Source organism: Hermetia illucens, chromosome 5 (genome assembly GCF_905115235.1).
Source record: "Hermetia illucens chromosome 5, iHerIll2.2.curated.20191125, whole genome shotgun sequence".
NCBI lineage: Eukaryota > Metazoa > Arthropoda > Insecta > Diptera > Stratiomyidae > Hermetia > Hermetia illucens.
Genome location: NC_051853.1, coordinates 42,343,467 through 42,363,847, shown reverse-complemented (window position 1 = coordinate 42,363,847; position 20,381 = coordinate 42,343,467). Strand labels below are relative to the sequence as shown.

General features: G+C 42.6%; 1 protein-coding gene across 1 annotated transcript in view; it reads right to left on the bottom strand.

Moving 5' to 3' along the window:
• LOC119658483 (choline O-acetyltransferase) overlaps positions 1-20,381 on the bottom strand; it is a 185,353-nt gene that overhangs the window by 57,728 nt on the left and 107,244 nt on the right. Inside the window, 1 exon segment of the mRNA XM_038065928.1 lies at positions 18,361-18,440. The gene's annotated coding sequence lies outside the window, so the exon portion shown is untranslated.

Sequence of the window (20,381 nt, the reverse complement as noted above, 5' to 3'; positions counted from 1 at the left end):
TATGATATCAACTAACTGAGTGGAGCGCATTTTAAAAAGGGAAGTTATGCTACCGCACCCTGTAGTCAAACCGAAATGAGGGTAACCGCGATCGGTATGGGGTTGCACCGATTGTGGAAAAATTGTGAGAGGGGCGTCTTCGATGGTATGGTCACGTAATTCGCGCTAACGAGAATACACTCGCCAAGATTGGTCTGAACATTGAAGTTGAAGTAAGCTTGATATGCTCAATTTGCTCTTTCTTGATAGTTTGAATTTTGTCAATTATAAATCTCACTTATTTGGTCGAGCCGACGCGGCGATTCCATAATTGCCACTTTCGTATATGAGGCTTTGACCTCGAAGTTGATGGTGGTTTTGTAATTGGGAACGTAAATGGTATTTATATTTGTAGCTTACATGTACTTCCTGGTGAAATTTCCGCTGAGTGCCCTGATTATGACAAGAACCGTGTCCTCAATGATTTCTCGCCATGCCGTTGTGAAGAGGTACGGAAAAAAATCCTTTGGGGCACAGGAGGAGAAATCATAACCATGCTTAATGATGACTGGCTTCAGGATCAAGATGTAGTAAATTCTGAGTACTAGGTGACTCCATTTTCGACTAGCTTTGGCGCTCTGCTAAGTTTGACCTACTTTCCTCTGAGATTCCTCAGCTAAAATAAGGCCTGTGGGCAAATTGCCTCTGGTCAATTCATACTCCTCGAGTTTTTATCGAGATTGAGGAGAGTCATCGATGTCATCTGCGACTAAGAGTAATCCTCTGATAGCAAGCGGTATGAAAACTTCTCTTAGTTGTGAGGGCGCTCAGGTCTTCTGCTTCAATTTGGTTGACATATAGTATACCGTTTGCTCGGGCGGTATTGTTTCTCTCCTAACGATCCATAGGAAAATGCACCACTAACCCTGAGAGAGGCCAATAGGGTACCATCGGTCAAAAATAGCTTTCTTTGGCTTCCAAAAAGGAGTCGAAGTGGCGCTGAGCTTCTGGAAAAACTTAGTTGCCAGAGTAAATCTGATCATCTGATTGCTGCCAGGCGCCAGAGGAAGAAAATGAATTGACAGGAAGACAATGATACCCACATTTTATAAGTATTGGCGCTTAAGGTGACTGAAGGGTACGAGCAGTCGGTAATAGCTTCATTCAAAGCATAGGGTAAGCGCGAATAGAAAAAATAAAGTCGCCACTGCATTAACCAGTCATTGGATCATTATTGCAACAGATTTACGTAATTCATTTAATAACATTATCATTATTTTCGACATAAATATTAGAGACTAAAACTTCAAATGTTGTATTATATTATTGATCTATTGTATTTCAACGGTTGCTGAAGCCCATTCATGTATAGTGGTTCCAAAAACTTGCAGGCTAGTACTAACCAACACTACTTTACATTGGGGCTTGGTGATAACTAATAGACTTCATAGTGGCATCCCCTGGCATAGTGTTACTTCTTGGAGGGTGGTGCATATTAAACGGTATCACATTCTTGAACCACAGGTGTATTGATTTCATAATGGGGCACCATCTCTAGCCGTTTCATTTTGAAATCAGTAGAAGATAGATTAAGACGGTACAACCTAATGCTGACCGTCCAAATGATGATCCCTGGGATTCCTAAACAGGAAAAGGAGAGGAAACACTATGAAGAGACTCAGATTTAGTAAAACAGTAGAGGACGACAAGGACAAAAGACGAAAATATCTTACGCAACTCAGTTTTGCGATAGGCTAACTCACTCGAGGCGACCAAAAGTTAAAACAGGTCCTTGTAAAAGGACGTCGCCAGTAGCGGAGTTATTTCAATCAACAGAATAGAAGGTGCACCCGAAATCGCGGTAGTGAAGTGTACTTGGAGACGTTTTAAATTCAAATTGCTAAATATTTAGACGAATATATCAGCCACAAACTAATCTGGAAACATCATATCCAAGAACAAAATTAGAATCTTTGCCGATTGTTCAGATATTGCTTTCTTCTGTTGTTGTTCTTCTTCAGACTTTTTCCCGTTCAGAAGCAGGGTCGGCTCGTGTTGATCGGTTGCGCATTTTTCTCTGCCAAAGGTTGCATCTTGTTGGAGGTGCGCGTCCACTATCCAACAGATCAAGCTATTGTTGTTTCGGCCGACTTTTTGTGAGCGTGAATTACATGCCCATTCCATCTAAGACGCCATTTTCGCAATTCCTTCACCATAGAGACAACCCCATATCGATCGGCACATTCTCATTGCGAATACGATCAAGGCGTCCTGCTCTGCTAGTCCAACGCAAGATCTTCGTCTCCATTGTCGCGCGACGCCGTTCATTGTCTTTTAGACTATAGAGGGCGACAGGGCGAACTACAATGCGGTAAATTTTGAATTTAAGACGTTTGTTGATATGTCGATAAAAAAAAGGTTGTGGAATGCCACTTCATCCAGGTTGCGCTAATGCGTAAAGCAATTTCATAACGGCGTTCATCATTGGTTAATCATCATCATCATCAACGGCGCAACAACCGGTATCTGGTCTAGGCCTGCCTTAATAAGGAACTCCAGACATCCCGGTTTTGCGTCGAGGTCCACCAATTCGATATCCCTAAAAGCTGTCTGGCGTCCTGGCCCACGCCATCGCTCCATCTTAGGCAGGGTCTGCCTCGTCTTCTTTCCTACCATAGATATTGCCTTATAGACTTTCCGGGTGGGATCATCTTCATCCATACGGATTAAGTGACCCGCCCACCGGAACCTATTGAGCCGATTTTATCCAACACCGGTCGGTCATGGTATCGCTCATAGATTTCGTCATTGTGTAGGCTACGGAATCGTCCATCCTCATGTAGGGGGCCAAAAATTCTTCGGAGGATTCTTCTCTCGAACGCGGCCAAGAGTTCGCAATTTTTCTTGCTAAGAACCCAGGTTTCCGAGGAATACATGAGGACTGGCAAGATCATAGTCCTTGTACAGTAAGAGCTTTGACCCTATGGTGAGACGTTTCGAGCGGAACAGTCTTTGTAAGCTGAATAGGCTCTGTTGGCTGACAACAACCGTGCGCGGATTTCATCATCGTAGTTGTTATCGGTTGCGACTTTCGACCCTAGATAGGAGAAATTGTCAACGGTCTCAAAGTTGTATTCTCCTATCCTTATTCTTGTTCGTGTTTGTGTTTGACCAGTGCGGTTTGATGTTGTTGGTTGATTCGTCTTCGGTGCTGACGTTGCCACCATATATTTTGTCTTGCCTTCATTGATGTGCAGGTTAATACCATGAGGTACTGAAATGGTCCAGTTTTGAGCAGGTCCCTGCACTGAGGGTGATATATACATCTATAATAAAGCTCGTTTTGATGTATGCGTACACCGTCTGGTGGCTAGGGTTGAGCAACTTTTGGCATGAGTAAAAGGTGCGGTTGCCTAAGTATTACTAGAGTGATGAGGGCTATGTCATCTACGACATTGAAATCTTAAATCTACCATCCCTCTCATACATTTCGACATGAAACGAAAAGCAAGTTCAATGCAATTGGTAGAATGGAGGCCATGCTTTATTTTAGGCCCTGATACCTGCTAATCATATAGTTTCTAGATATTGGTCGACAAATGGCCCAAGAGTTTTGCGCAAAAGCGATCTAATAAGTTGGGGGCAAATCCAGCATACCTTCTGCGAGAGTGACAACCTGAATATTCAAAGACCATCTGAAGTGGTATGCCCTAGACTGTTACACTTAAATGGGAGGGCAGAGAATGGAATTGACTTTGGATAACAGAAAGAAAATCAAAGAGAAAATTCAAATAATCCTTGTTGTCTGATTTTACGATCACCAAATGTGGGAGCTTGTTGGGTTGGGGCATCCCCGCCATCTCTTTGTTTTTATTGTTTTTTTCCTCCATTTTTTCAATGAGACTGTGGGTTCACTTTCATTATCCTCCCTTAGCGCTGTGCAAGTGATAAGCTCACCGTATCGGGACAAGGACAAAAGGAACACAGACATTCATGGCGGCTGGGATTGGAAGCAAAAGTAACAAAATTGAAAAGCTGACACTTTACACCCTCAACCATCGCGCCGTCAGGTAGATGATAGACTTAAGTTTAAACAAATCTAGCTACATACGAAGCCCTGCAGCGTGGCTAAAGGGGGAACATTTTAGTCTGGCTGGGCTCGTTTCTCTTAAGCAAGCGCTATCAGTGGTCCTGAGTGTAGGCTAATACCCTTAGTAAATGATTGCCCACACTGCGGTTAATGCTAGTTCCCTTTTGAATTAAGAAGAGGGGATTTGTAGCATGAAAAGTTGACTGATGAAAGGATATTTGGCTGATACGCTTGAAGCACTCCGACTCACAGCAAATGGTAGGAACCCTAGGGCTACAAACCGAGGAGCAGATGATGGATCCATGGAAATTGCAAACTTTCCAGTCAGACTTCTTAAAACTTCAATTAGTCTTTCTTTCTTAGAAATGTGATAATTACCAGAATTTCCTTTCGGCCTTTTACTTTTTGTTTATTTTGTGGCATTCGGAATTGAAATAATAAGGAAATAATGAGATCGCCATTCAAATTAGACAAGTAGATTCATTTTGGTTGTCCCATTTTCTTAGAAAATTTCCATAAAAGTAACAATTCTGCTCTACCCAGAGGGCTATTATGGAAAACTAGAGTCAAAATGCTACAAAGACGCCACATTAATATTATAATATATTCCTTACAAGAAAAATCCTTCAATTCATTACTCTGCCTTCTCAATTATTCATTTTCTACATCAACGCCCCGTTGTCCTGGCCCCTGTCAAGCAACCACTATGCGTGGGGTTTTCCACTTTCCATTTTCAGCTTTTGAATATGGGCAAACATTAAAATTCGTGCAATGTTAAAAACTTTTCGCATTGTTATTCCATGTATTGTTGAGAAATGGTGAAATGTCCCCCGGGGAAATCCTCCAAGAATATTTCTCTAAATGTAAATGTTTGACACTCACACAAAATACTCTTATTGTGTTCTAGTTTTATACCCTAAGTTTTCCGACCGAGATTATGCCTTGCAGTTTCCTTTGTGGAGTGAGGATCCCTTGGGAGTAGAAACGTTAGATTTTATCCCATGCACATTTGGGTAGAGCGTAAACCCCCTTTTCTGAGAGTAGAGAGTATGCTCGGTGTGTGATGGGACTACGGAAAGGAAACTTCAGTTACGTTGAAAATCAGATTTGTTTTATAGGAAGAAGTCCTTCCTTCCATCCAAAAGCCCAGTAGAAATGGATGCAGAATAAGAATATTGTCGAAAGTTTGGTATCGGTACTAAAATCTACAATAAATATTGATTTGGCTCTGGATAGTGAACGTTTTGCTTATTTGAGAATTAGCAAAAAGATATTCGGTCGAAGATAAAATTTGTTTAATTTGTGAACATGGAAATACTTTCAGTTTGTGTTGCGCAAAACCGATAATTTCTTTTAGTTTGCCTTTGATGCTGACAGCTGATAACTTGCTTGTTTCGCGCCTCACCAAGTTCCTAGAACTGAGGGGGGTATTTAATGTAAATTCATCGATTTTAATTTTTTAGGAGGTACTTAGGGTTTGCATTTCCCAGAAGAATACCTAACTTTTTAAAGAATAAAGCACGGCCGAGTTTTCGATTAAGTCGCCATCGAACCGCACTCCAAAGAGACTTGGGGGATGATAGTAGTGACCGCATTAGTCATAGATTAACCTCCTGAAATTTGCAGGGCGATATGGGAGAGCAAAGATTTGAGCTCGGAAGGTAAACCAAATGACTCGTTCTAGTTCGTGGTAAAGATAAGATCAAGCAGACTGAAATCACTCCCGCTGAGAACACCGCCAAACGGATCGCAGATAGCCCGTTGCAGAGCAAACTGGGGAAAAAACGGAAGGATGAAGGGATATCTGAAGGAGACTTTACTCAAATACGTTCCAGGGCTCAAAAGAAGAAGGCGAGGAGGGAGCAGAGGCAACAATACGCTGTGTCATCGGAAAATCCTGTGACTAAAATTAAGGCGGACACGAAGGATGAAGTACGCTGTCTTGGGCGGATGCTGGTCGGGGGTGTCTTCAATGCTAGGGCACTTGAATGGGTCATGCCTCACCTAGACTTCAGTGGAAAACGAAATCTTGAAATGGGGAGAGTTGGACTTGTAGTAGCTGCTGGCAGGACCTGGTCGAAGTGAATGGGGACCCGTGGGGACTCGGTTACAAACTTGTAACCCGAAAAATCAGATTCACTCGCAGCGATCATTAGAGGAAGATCCGAAGCGGAAACTAGCTTGATTACTGGCTATCAGGCTTACAAGCTATTTTTTGATGCGTTTTGGCATGATTTTAGGTAATATCCTCGCGATAGCAGAAAGCGTGCAAATAGCCCTTCAATTGCCGCAATGAAGACAGGTGCTTTCCTTTGGAACCATCGTCCAGTTGGAAATGTTACAGATTAATTGATTTTACAAATAAATAAAAGTAACAACTCTTCGAAGATTCTAGGAGCTGCAAGGAAAAATTCCACAAGCTCGGTGGCTTGATGAGGAGGAGCTGGTATTCGGCTATTTCTGTAAATTCTCTCACCTTCCACAAGAATAGAACTTCACCGGATGTTATACGATTGAGAACCGCGGTAAAGTGCTGCTTTCGCCTCATCTTTGTGGATGGGATGGTCCTGTGAGGAACGTTAACGTTAGACACGTTCACTCTGAGCTTCTGTTTCAAAAACCTGAAAAATAGATAGAGAGACTAGGAAAGATCTGAAGAAGAGCATAAGATCGATTCAATTTCGAAAATTTCACTCCTAGTTAAGAAGTCAAATCACCTGGGCAACCTGCGCTAGCATAGTGAGAAGGATCCTGCTGTTATACGTTGTTATATGGAAACAGCAGAAACTGCAATTAGGCAAGTAGCTCATAGCTGGTGCCTCCGAAACTAATTACTCATCGACAATGGAAAGATTGGACTAACAATGCTCACTCAGTACAATAAGCGAGGTAACCTCAAGTTATCTACACTATTAAGGCGGAACTCAAACCAACCCAAGCAGTCGTTAATATATGATATATGAATATATCTTGACTGCCAACTAGCATGGAAAGTCTACATCCAAAAATGACTGCTTGACATTTCTAGGACAAATACAATACAATACAATAAGCTCTGTTGCGAATATATTATTAGAGCAACGAAAACTATGGCCACTGAGGCGTTCAGATTACTACTTAATTTATCCCCCCGATCGGCAAATTAGTGGCAAACGATCCTCAAACATTTAATGAAGTTATGTAATAATGGACTAAACCTTACTTTACCACAACTCCTCATCGACATAAGAGCGGGAATCAAGGCATACTCTCCGACATTGCCGATTACTACAAAATAAGCTTGAAGAAAAATATAGGCTTGATACTCTCGACTTCATCCAGACCAGCCACATAGTGTTTTCTGTTTAGTCCTTAGTGGAGTATTGGGCATCCGCATGCTTTCTTTGTTGGTAACATATTGTTATTTATTCTCCTGCATTTTTCAATAAGACTTGCTTTAGTATCATCATCATACCTAATGTTCAGCAAGTGATTTGCTCACAGCAGTGAGACAAATAGAAGACAAACACAGGTACCCATGACGAGGGGAATTCGAACCCAAAGCAATAAGATTGAGAGGCTAACGTTCTTCTCCCTTAACCGGCGCAATGGTCAGTCACATGACCTTTCAAAATGGCGAACCGATCAAGGCGAGCCAAGCCCCCATTTTTCTAGTCCAAAGCCGGCCTGGAGAACAGGAAACTGATCATCAGCTCGGTACTTGATAAAGGCCGCTGGCACTTGCACTACAAAAGTTAAGGAAAAAGAAGCTTAGAGAAAAAAAAGTATATTACATTAGAACAAACAAAAGGAGCGCATTGGCTTTATTTGACAAAGTCTTCAAGGAATGCCAAACAATCTTAGAAAACAACACACTGAAATTTGTTAACCCAATACTTTTTGCAGTCAAAGGCAAGGAGATGTAGGAATCGTTTCCACTGAAATGTCACTGACATTTCAAATGGGTGACAGACGGTTTCGTCCAAGGCAGAGGTAACTCATCAAACATTGCCTCACCTCTGACCTCTGGCAGCGTGACAGAAAGTGGCTACAGGTCGAAAACCTTTATGTATAATTGCAAACACGACGTTACTGCGAATTATATCCAAGTGGAATCTGTCTTTATATTCAGACTCAAATTAGGCGGAAGTGAAATAGTTTTCTTTGAGGATGCGGTTATACATAAAGGAGCGATTTACACCTGTAACCACATTCGATAACGCTGCATCCAGGGCGAGCTGAGTCTGATGTGTTGCCTCTGCCCTGGATGAGACCGCCAGTTACTTTTTTGAAAATTTGGGTATTTAGCTCTAAAGAGGGGTCATCATCATCAACGGCGCAACAGTCGGTATCCGGTCTAGGTCTGCCTTAATAAGGAACTCCAAACACCCTGGTTTGCGCCGAGGCCCACCAATTCGATATCCATAAAAGTTGTCTAGCGTTCTGACCTGCACCATCACTCCATTTCCGGCAGGGTCTGCCTCGTCTTCCTTTTCTACCATAGATATTGCCCTTATAGACTTTCCGGGCAGGATTATCCTCATCCATACGGATCAAGTGACCCGCCCACCGTAACCTATTGAGTCGGATTTTACCCACAAGCTGACGGTCATGGTATCGCTTATAGATTTCATCGTTATGTAGGCTACGGAATCGCCTATCCTCATGTAAGGGGCCAAACATTCTTCGGAGGATTCTTCCGTTGAACGCGCAGTTTTTTTGCTAAGAACCCAAGTCTTCGAGGTATACATGAGGACTGGCAAGATCATAGTCTTGTACCATGAGAGCTTTGACCCTATGGTGAGACGTTTCGAGTCGAACAGTTTTTGTAAGCTGAAATAGGCTCTATTGGCAGCCAACAACCGTACACGGATTTTATCGTCATTTTATCGTCAGCGTAGCCCAGTAATTGGGTGGACTTGAAGAGGATGGTGGCTTTCGCATTTACATCGTCGTCGCGTATCACTTTCTCCAGGGCCAGATTAAAGAGGACGCATGATAGGGCATACCCTTGTATTAGACCGTTGTTGATGTTGAATGGTCTCGAGAGTGATCCTGCTGCTTTTATCTGGCCTCGCACATTGGTCAGGGTTAGCCTAGTCAGTCTTATTAATTTCGGCGAGATACCGAATTCTCTCATGGCCATGTACAGTTTCACCCTGGCTATGCTATCATAGGCGGCTTTAAAGTCGATGAAAAGATGGTGCAACTTATGGCCATATGCCAACAGTTTTTCCATCGCTTGCCGCAGAGAGAACATTTAATCTGTTGCTGATTTGCCTGGAGTGAAACCTCTCTGGTATGGGCCAATGATGTTCTGGGCGTATGGGGCTATCCGGTCTAGCAAGATAGAGGAGAATATCTTATAGATGGTGCTAAGCAACGTGATATAACTGGTGCACTGTGTGATATCGCCCTTTTTATGTATGAGACTGATAATGCCTCGTTGCCAGTCGCTGTCGTTGTCGCTGTCCCATACTTTGAGCATAAGTTGATGAACCACTTGGTGTAATTGGTCGTCTCCATATTTAACTAATTCGGCTGTAATTCCATCGGCTCCTGGCGGCTTATGGTTTTTAAGCCGATGAAGCTTGGTGGTGGGAGTATTTGTCGGTCGCCTTCAGGGAGAGGGGTCAGTGGACCACAAATGTGGAAGAAAGTTTTTTCCCAATTGGTTCGGTCCGACATCAACTGGATGCGGAGTTCCTCAATCATCAAACAAAATAGTTACAAGCAGGAAGGAGTTCCAGAATGTAGAGAAATAGTTTGAAATGAAATGGCTCAAAAACTCAAAACTCAAAAACTCGCCCTTCAGTTAGAGGAAACTCTTCTCTCTCTCGCTCTACAAAGTCCTGATGTGTTTTGACTTCAAAACAAGTCAAACATAGAAGAAAACTTCTCGACTTTTACAGGCAAATATTCGAATAATCAATTGAAATTGGCTCCTATGTGCAACTCTTTCCTCGCGTTCGTCATTGATTTCTTCACTGGAGAACTTTTTGTCGGTAGGTTGCCAAAGTTATAGAGTATATACCATAGATGTTGACCCTTTTACATTTATAGGGAATATTGAATTGAATTGAATATTTTTTCTTTATTTAGTTTAAAACGCTCTCCGCATTTTTGTATTCTTAGGTCCTTTATTTATTCACCTACCACAACCATATCCACAAAAGTTGTATTATTGAGCAACTTTGGGGCGTCTTTCAGTAATAGAATATTTAAATTTCAATATCAAATCAAATTATTTTTACTTTTCTAAAGTCAGAAAAATTTGAAAAATTATTCATCAAAAAGCAAGCTCCAATGCGCTTCATCCCTGGACATTTTTGAAATATAAAACTGGCGACGGGATATCTTGTTTTCAGATTTGTCTTTCCTTTTTCTCTTTCCCAACGGGCTCGATCCTACGGTATCAGGTATAGAAATTCCACTTTGATCAATAGTACTTGAATTCTATTCCTTTCTTTTGGGATGTCTTTTTCAATTCTCCCCTTTTATTTCCAATTGAAAAGTGCACCAGGGATGAGGATTGTTACGTTGACGGGATAATTCCGCTTGGGGGCCCTGTTGTCGTTGCCTTTCCTTCAAATTAATCCATCTATTTTCTTACTGCGCACCGAAATTTAAAAAGATTTAATGCCCCTCGATTGTGTTCTGACCTCTCAACGCTTTCATCTACGGGATATATTATTTGTAGGACTAATTACAAGCAAACAGGATTAACCTAACCACCCCCAGGCAGGATACCAGAACAATGTTATGTTTCTTTTCAGCCAGAAATGAAAAGATAAATTCTTGGTGGGAGTGAAAGAAAGCGGAATTCGTTGAGTTGTCCTTGATTGTGAAGGTGTATTCGACAGGACTGAGTGGTGGTTGTAGGCAAGGTAGCGGGAATCGATTTTTGCACGAAAAACCGTAGGGAGGATTTTTATAAATATTCTGGTTGATACATCCGGAGTCGTTTCGTGAATTCATCCCCATGTACGGTTCTAACCACACGTATACATCCAGACTCCCAACAACCCCGCATGCAGGCACCAAGGTACCAGTTAATGTAATGTCTGTGTGCACATAAAAGCAAACATTCATGCTATTTGAGTTTTGCATTTTCATGAAGTTTAATCAAGTTGCCCCCCAGGGGGGTGCTCTCATGTGTCGGTAACAGAATAGCATTTTGACAGGATTTTACTCATTTGCCCTCTTAGAGGATTTTGTATCAATTTTGCAGTGCTTGTAACAGTTTCACTCTTGGGGAAGTTATTTTGATGCGGCTTTTGCTAGGTTTTTGAATTATTTGATGATATGGAGAAGCTCTTCATTGCTGCATCCTTTTAGCTAAATGGCGTTTGCTAGTTTTTATGTTTTTGTTTTTCGTTTGAAACTGAAAAAACACAATTCGTTGAAAAAAGGAAAGTAGACGGAAATGGAAAATTCAACGAAATATGTAATGCCAATGATGAGTACCTTGCTGTAAAAATAAGGCACTGATTTTACAAATATTAATTTTAAACAACTTCAAATAGTCCCTGCTCAGCTTCAGTAAGTAATGCCACACCTATGGGAGAATAACACGTCAACCCCTTCCACTCGTTATCGCCGTCGGTTTCTGGCAATTTGCTTCAGCTTCCTTCGCGTAGCTTTGGGGAGGGATCAGTGCATTTAGTGACATCGAGTTAGGTGCTAGGGTTTAAGCAATCATCCCAGCGCTTTGGTTCATATTTTCCTATGTCTATATATACATGGTATAGCTCCTCAGATTCTGCAAAAGGTTCTTGTTCGTATAGCGGGATTGATATCAGTAATTTCGGATGTAGCTTAGACAGAATTCTAATCTCCTTTCGATTTAGGCAGAGTTCTGATTGCCCTCCTTGCCCGCATCTGCTATTTATCTGCAAGTCAACAAAGATCTTGTGCCTTATGAAATTGTCAAACATTTGACCTGTAGAAACTAAATATTCAACACCATGCCGTCCAATGACTCTCAGGTGATCAACTTTCTTAGTGAATGACACTAGTAATTCTCAATTTCAATTAGGTTCTGTCAGATCAGAGGTGCCCTAATATGTACCCGTAGAGTTTGATGCAATATGGCCAACGTAACTCTAGACCAGTATTCCAGTATTTGTTAGTTCTCCCTGGAGTTCATCAACTGCAATACTCCATGCATTGGTTACATATCAACAGAGTACCTGTTGGTACGTCAACTTACAGGTTCCTTTATAGATCTCAGTCTCGAAGATTTAGGGTGCAAATGAATGCTGATTTCGGAATAAAGATCACGTTTGCCTGCCTTCATGCTCTACGTATGTCGTTGCCCGGGGGGGGGGCCCAATAGTGATCGTTGTGGTAAGTAATTCGTAATGCCATATTTATCAAATTTTGATTCATCAGTCCATAATATTAATTTAAGGAAATTCGGGTCTTCCACATCAGCATTTAGCATAAATCTGCAGAAATATAACCTTCTTGCGGGATTTCCTTCTTTGATAGCTTGTACCGGCATGTAATGGTATGGGTATAGGTCCGCTGTATGTACTGCAAACCACACTTTCCATTGAGAGAGTTCCAGTTCACGGGCAACAATATTAGTGGAAGTGATTGGATCTAATCTAAATCGTTTCACTATCTCATTATCTTGTTCTTCGTCGTCATCAATGAAACGTGTCTTCTCAAGCCTGTACGTCGTCTTGAAACAGAGGCAGTTTCTCGAAGTCTTCGATAAACTCCGTGAAACACGCTCACATCCGCTCAATGGTCGGGATAGCGCCATCTTTTTTAAACCGCCATTAGTTACCTACAATTTAACTATTTAGTTACCTACAATTATGGTTATTAAGGTCATAAAACATTTTATTCTACATGTAAAAATTAAATAATAAGGAGAAGAAGGTGAACTATGAGCCATTGGCTCGGGAAATCAAAGAAATTTGGCGTCTCGAGCGGGTGTTGTAGTTCCCATAATATTGTCAGCTACAGGTATTGTACCTAAATCCCTCACGGCTTCCCTTGATGTCCTGGGACTTTCGCACAGTCTGGTTCAAACCATGCAGAAGTACACCATTCTGCATACGTGCTCGATGTTGCGGGGGGTACTCGACGGATTCTCCCACTGACCTACCACCGGCCACCACCACCAGTGCCCCTTTAGTTTTTAAGTAGGTAGGATCGTCCGAGCCTAAATGCTTGGCACTTAGTGCTAGTATTAGGTAAAATCCGGCATCTGCCGAGATTGTGATAACTCGGAAATATAATAAGAATAAGAGTCATATATTTTAAACTATCTAATTAAATAGCCGAAAAATCGGCCATTTTTATAAAAAAAAAAATAAAACTCGAGCGTTTCGAAGACGGTCCAGTTTGGGGTAGGGTGTTTCATAGTGAAATTAGTCAGAAATGATGGATACTACACGCCTTTAACGGGTATAGGTCGACTTATCCTGTAGCCCTGTATAGTTGGTAGACTCTATCATATGCTTTTTTCTTAAAACTTCAGGATTCCCTTAGCTTTTAGACTGCTATCACTAATACGGGCTATGTCATAACTGCAGCCCATATTACGCCAGGCAAGCTTTGATAAGTTTAATCAATGTTCACGCGCCTACACTACACGTGGTCGTACCAAACATTCCGGATCGTTGACATACTCCACCGATTGTTTCAAATTCATCTAGACCTACCTATGCATCGTAAAGGAGCTTCCTATGCGCCAAGTAGTTTTTGACATTTCGTTGAATGTATGCAAGTTTGTGCATTACTTTCTTTAATAATAGAAATAAAGTATAAAGTATAATTGAGTTGGGTATTTCGTGCATCCTAGGTACTTCGTTGATCCCTAACTTTGGGCACAAGGTTGTTCATCATCATCTTGAACGGCGCAACAGTCGGTATCCGGTCTAGGTTCGCCTTAATGAGGAATTTCAGACATGACGGTTTGGCGCCGAGGTCCATTAATTCGATATCCCCAAAAGTTGTCTGCTGTCCTGGCCCACGCCATGGCTCCATCTGAGGCAGGGTCTGCCTGATCTCCTTTTTTTTCTACCGTAGAGATTACCCTTATAGACTTTCTGGGGTGGATCACCCTACTGAGCAACCTATTGAGCCGCACTTTGCCCAAAACCAAACGGTAATGATATCGCTCGTGGGCTTCACCGTTATATAAGCTACCGAATCGTCCATCCTCTAAATAGAGGCCAAAATTCTATGAAGTCTAGCTCAAGGTCTCACATTGATAGCTGCCTGCTCGATATGGATGAAGACAGTTTGTACATCTCAGGTACAAACCAGTAGTTGGGTGGATTCAAAAAAGGGTGATATCTCTTGCATTTACATCAGCATCACGGACTGCTTTTCCAGGGCCAGGTTAAATGGTACCGAGAGTCATTTTGCTAATTTTATTTAGCCTCTCTCATTTATCAGGGTCAGCCAAGTCAGCCTTTTCAGTTTCGTCGGGATACCAAATTCCATGTAGGCCATGCGGGATTTGGGTTTTATCCTGACTATGCCATCGCAGGCGGCCTTGAAGTCAATGAAGAGATGCTAATTTGCCCGGAGTGAAATCTCTTTGTTTTGTAGATTAAATGGTTAGTTACCGCAACAACTGTCCTTGTGGAACTGCTCTTCCATTCATCGATAAATTCAGAGAATTTGAAATGTTTCCCATTGAAAGGAAGAGGGTTGTCTCGAGTTCGACGATTGAAGCTATATTTGCGTGCTCCCTGCCGCCGTAAAAATTGTAGCTTAAATAATCCTGAAACGTACCAAAGAACGTCTCAAATGGTTGACCGACACAGCAGACTGGTTACCTTTGCTCCTGCATTGACAACATCAACACCGTTCGGATAATTTAGATCATTTAGGGCAGCGCACCGAGTTCATATCTCCCCGACACGTGCTCTTCATCAATTTCGAGAGGCTTTCAATCGCGTAAGTATATGTTGTATCTGGAATGCTCTACGCCCAAAGGGCGCTCCGGAAAAGCTGACAACTATTATCAGCGCTGTATATGATAGCGTAAAATACCACCTACTGAAAATATAAGCAAAAAGCTATATACTCTGCGTTTGCGAGGCAAGTTTAGAAATATAAGCCTCCATAACGTTCACACCCTTACAGAGGAGACTGCAGAGTCGGAGAGGATACCTTCTACGAGGCAGTTGAGCGGACCCTCGAAGCCGGTCCCAAGTATGATATCAAAATCATACTTGGAGACTTCCACTGTCAAGTAAGGACGGAGTCCGTACTCAGGCGATACGTCGGCTCCCATAGCTTCCATAGGGATACTAATGATAATAGTTAACAGTATCGCATGAAATGGTTATTGGAAGTACCTGGTTTACGCGGAAAGCGGTCCATAAACATACGTAGGCCTCTCCAGACAGGACCATTTCCAACCAAATTGACCACGTGTTGATCGAACGCCACCACCTCTCAGCCTTGAATAACGTCAGAACATATAGGGAGGCCAATATAAACTCGAATGATTATCTCGTTGGCACGGTGCTCCGAACTCGAATTATGACACCACTTACAATCCCCTCTGACAATCAGGTGAGAGTGAATAAGGGAGCCGTTCACAACACAGCCCTCCGCAACACCTATAAGAGGGAAATGGATGCCGCAATAACCGCAGTTAACAGAGATCCTGGAGATGAAGTATTAACAAACGATCTTCGCAACCACCTGAAAAACGTTATCATTGATACGGCGACAAAGATACTTAGCCCCAGCCGCAAAAAAAGTTGGAAAGGCTGGTTTGACAATGAATATAAGCTAGCGACGGAACGGGAGAATGCCGCATACCGAGTAATGTTGCATTCTCAAAGAACGCGGGCACGCGCACAGACTTATCACGAACTCCATCGAGCGGAGAAGCGACTTCACAGATGGAAAAGGAAGTCCGGCAGAACCCACAAGTCTGTGAACTAGAAAAGTACAGGGAGCAACCGCACCAGGCGCGCAAGTTTTACCAACAAGTCAGCAGGATGAAGCCTTATACACCTCAATGCTCATCCTGGGGGCATATTAGAGCGATGGGTTGAGTACTTTGATGAGTGAACAACCAGAATATCGGCGAGTTGGAGGTCCCGCCAACTGAAGACGACGGGCAAATACTGCCATCACCAAGTTTAGGAGAAACTTTCCGTGCAATTCATCGGCTAAAAAATCATAAGTCGCCAGGCGCTGATCGAATTACAGCCGAATTGGTTGACTATGGAGGCGACCAGTTACACCGAGTGGTTCATCAACTTGTACTAAAGGAATGGGACAGCGAATCAATGCCTGACGATTGGCAACGAGGCATTATCTGTCTCATATATAAAAAGGGAGATATCACACAGTGCAGCAATTATAGAGGTATCACGTTGCTGAGTACCATCTATAAGATATTCTCCACTATCTTGCTAGGCCGGATAGCCCATACGCCCAGAACATCATTGGCCCATACCAAAGAGGTTTCACTCCAGGCAAATCAGCAACAGATCAGATTTCCTCTCTGCGGCAAGCGATGGAAAAATTGTTGGAGTATGGACAACAGTTGCACCATCTGTTCATCGACTTTAAAACCGCCTGTGATAGAATAGCCAGGGAAAACTGTACATGGCCATAAGAGAATTCGGTATCCCGACTGACTAGGCTGACCCTGACCAATGTGCGAGGCCAGATAAAAGCAACAGGATCACTCTCAAGACCATTCGACATCAAGAACGGTCTACGACAATGGGATGCGCTATCATGCGTCTTCTTTAGCCTGGCCCTCGAGAAAATGATCCGTGATGCTGAGGTAAATGCAAGAGGAACGGTCCTCTTTAAGTCCACCCAACTACTGGTCTATACTGACGATATCGACATCATGGGAAGAACCACCCGAGACGTACAAACTGCCTTCATCCAGATCGAGCAGGCGGCGATTAGCACGAGATCTTGGGCTGCACATCAATGAAGGCAAGACAGAATATATGGTGGCAACGTCAGCACCGAAGACGAATCAACCAACAACATCAAACCGCACTGGTCAAACAGGAAGAATAAGAATAGGAGAATACAACTTTGAGACTGTTGATAATTTCTCCTATCTAGGGTCGAAAATCACAACCGATAACAGCTACGATGATGACGCGATGATACGCGCACGATTGTTGTCAGCCAACAGAGCCTATTTCAGTTTACAAAGACTGTTCCGCTCAAAACGTCTCACCATAGGGTCAAAGCTCTTACTGTACAAGACTATGATCTTGCCAGTCCTCATGTATTCCTCGGAAACTTGGGTTCTTAGCAAGAAAAATAGCGAACTCTTGGCCGCGTTCGAGAGAAGAATCCTCTGAAGAATTTTTAGCCTACACAATGCTTTCCTTCGTGAATGTTACGGGCTGGCTCTGAAGATCCGAGCCAGCTGGATTCTGCTTCCCTGTTCCTATAACAACAGTCACGGTCTTAGGAGTTTGTGGCATCAAAACGGCGCACCAAAGCGCTAATTGGGCTCCTCGGCGGCCACTGATACCTACCTACCCTACACAATGACGAAATCTATGAAATCCGGCTCAATAGGTTACGGTGGGCGGTTCACTTAATCCGTGTGGATGAGGATGATCCCACCCGGAAAGACTATAAGGGCAATATCTATGGCAGAAAAAGAAGACGAGGCAGACCCTGCCTAAGATGGAGTGATGGCGTAGGTCAGAACAACAGACAGCTTTTAGGGATATCGAATTGGTGGACCTCGGCGCAAAACTGGGATGTCTGGAGTTCCTTATTAAGGCAGGCCTAGACCGGATACCGGTTGTTGCGCCGTTGATGATGATGAGTGAATAGGCCACACTTTAAGAGAGGGACATAAATGCATTGTTGACCGACGGATGAGTCACACTAGTAACTCAGATCGCAGAGCAGTAGAGGAGGAGCGTAAATTTCTTGAGCAGATCTTCAGAGTACTTAAGCTCACTTTGTCGAACCGAAGCGAGTAGTCGTGGGTGATATTGGACATAATACATATTCAATTTATACCACTCTCTTCGGTGATATCCGTGGCCCATATTTACGATGTATTCCTTATACCCTTTGGGACCGTAGAATTGAAATTATTCATCAAAAAATCTGCTTCAAAATCTAGTTAAAAATCTACGACTGATTTCATTATTTGAGACAGAGATGCAGCCTCTCTGCTATAGCTAAAAGTTAAAATCATTTGGTAAGCTTTGGAGGACACATCAATACTTGACTCCGCAGGATATTATATAGGTACTTACAAATGATTAAATGAAAACCTGAATCGTTATCCTTACTAAACTCATTAAAGATAGATACACACTCACCTTTGGAAATCCAAATTCGTCGACATCTTCTGACGTCGAGAGCCATTTCTTGGGAATCGAGAGTATTGAGTCCTTCCATCCTGTAATAAAAATATATATGCATTAGAATATAAGAATATATTCGATTTTTTTTCCTGTGGATGTTGCTTCCTACGTAAAATTATTAATTTGACAACTTTGACATAGGAAACTTATTACAATGGCTTAAAACGTACACCATAATCCTCAGTGGAAAACCCCAATGTCTAGGTTTTCTGAAATATTGATCAATGAGGAAGGTTACAAGGTTGGTATTCCCATTGGGAGGCGTGTGTGGACTTTTTGATGGATGGAAACATTGTGTGAAAGCTTTGAAAATTAGGTAGTTTTCTAATATTAGCAGGGAAAATCTGATTTGTGCAACCCACCACAGGGAGTCTTAGGTGTTAAGGTTGCATATTCCAGAAATACAAAATTAGACATGAAAATTGTAGTAAATTCCGTTTCGACTGTTCTCTCGGAGTTTTAGTGATGACGTGCGGAGGCGGATTAAGTGTATTTAATATTTTAAAGATATTGGATTCTGTTTCTTGTCTAATTCGAAAATAAGTATTTTCGTAAGTGGATCCCCCTTGTGTCGGGTTTTTATTGTAAATCAAATACAAAGTGAATTCTAAGATAAGATACTGCAGCGGTTCGGCCTCTTGCATTCCAGATATGCAGATTTAAACACTAGCATTATTGAAAGTTGACTATGGAGCGGTAGCATCAATTCCATCTTTTCACTACTTCACCGTTGCCAAATATAATTCAAAACTTAAATAAAAGCATGGAAGAAAAATAGTTGTACTACCAAATGCACTTTAACCATTAATCGAATTTATGTAATGAAAATTTGTTCATTTCGCTAACGAAAAGCAAACACTAACATCCAACAATTTTCCCCCAAGTCTGGTGCTTTTATTTCTCAAGAGGGAAAGTCTGTCCTGTGTAAATAACGAGAAAATCGTTAGGAAAGTTTCAGGGGATAGAAATGAAAGGCGTGTGCGGACGGTACATCTGCAACTTTAATGTTTTGAGCAAGGCAAGGGGAGTTTCGAAGGTAGGACCGGTGGCTATGTTGACTAGAATCAACTTCCGCTGTTAACGTTGCTTCTTGAAAATGGTAAATTGGAGAGGGTCGGTATCCCTATGGGAGAATATGGGCTTTAATGTATTAGTATGTGAAGTGCCAGCTTAGATGGAACGAATGTGGGAAAAGTCGGATCACGTATGAGTACGTCAGAAATATGTCTGCCAGAGGAAGTTCCATCGTGGACGTCAGACTTGAGATGGGCCTCCTCCTGACGGGGCATGGTAGCTTGAATGAGTTTCTCTTCTCGCGGAACCTTGTCGGGTTGTGTTCTGTGTGGGGCAGACTCAGAGGACTGATTTCATGTCCTCTGTGTCTGTCCAGTGTACTGCGACATCCGTAATCTAGACGACAAGGGCGTTCACGTGGTAAACGGTATCTTTGATTTTAGCCAGTGACTTGCTAGCAGTGATTGACTTCAATGCGTTAATGAAGTCGCGCGTGCTGCCTTCCGATGAAGGAGGGAGTTCCTCGACGCTGTTTCAGCTGCAGTATGATGGGCTAGTGGCTATAGTGGCCGTGGTGAGCAGCCACCAGTCTTGTGTGTTTTGTGTTAGTGTTACCTTGTGACGTCTTTCGTATTGTATTGTAAGCAGAGCGGTAGTTGACTGGTGGAAAGGTTTTATTGCGGTTCTTCGCTTGGAGCTAATTCCAAGCAACCCATTAGGGAGTGCTGTCCCCACGTACTGGAGCAGGGCGATCAAACCCGAGTCTTCAAGGGACTCATCTGGAGTGGATCTTGCCACGAAGCCTCACCGGAGATTATCTGGTACCATGGGAACCAGGATGGCCTTCTGAGAGCATATGCTTCAGGAGAATTCTTGGAGGTGTGTTCTTGGCCGGGTTATTTGTGGTTGGCCACCTAGTGGGTGTTTCGTGCTGGTTGTGGTTATGCCTCCATCGCGGGCAG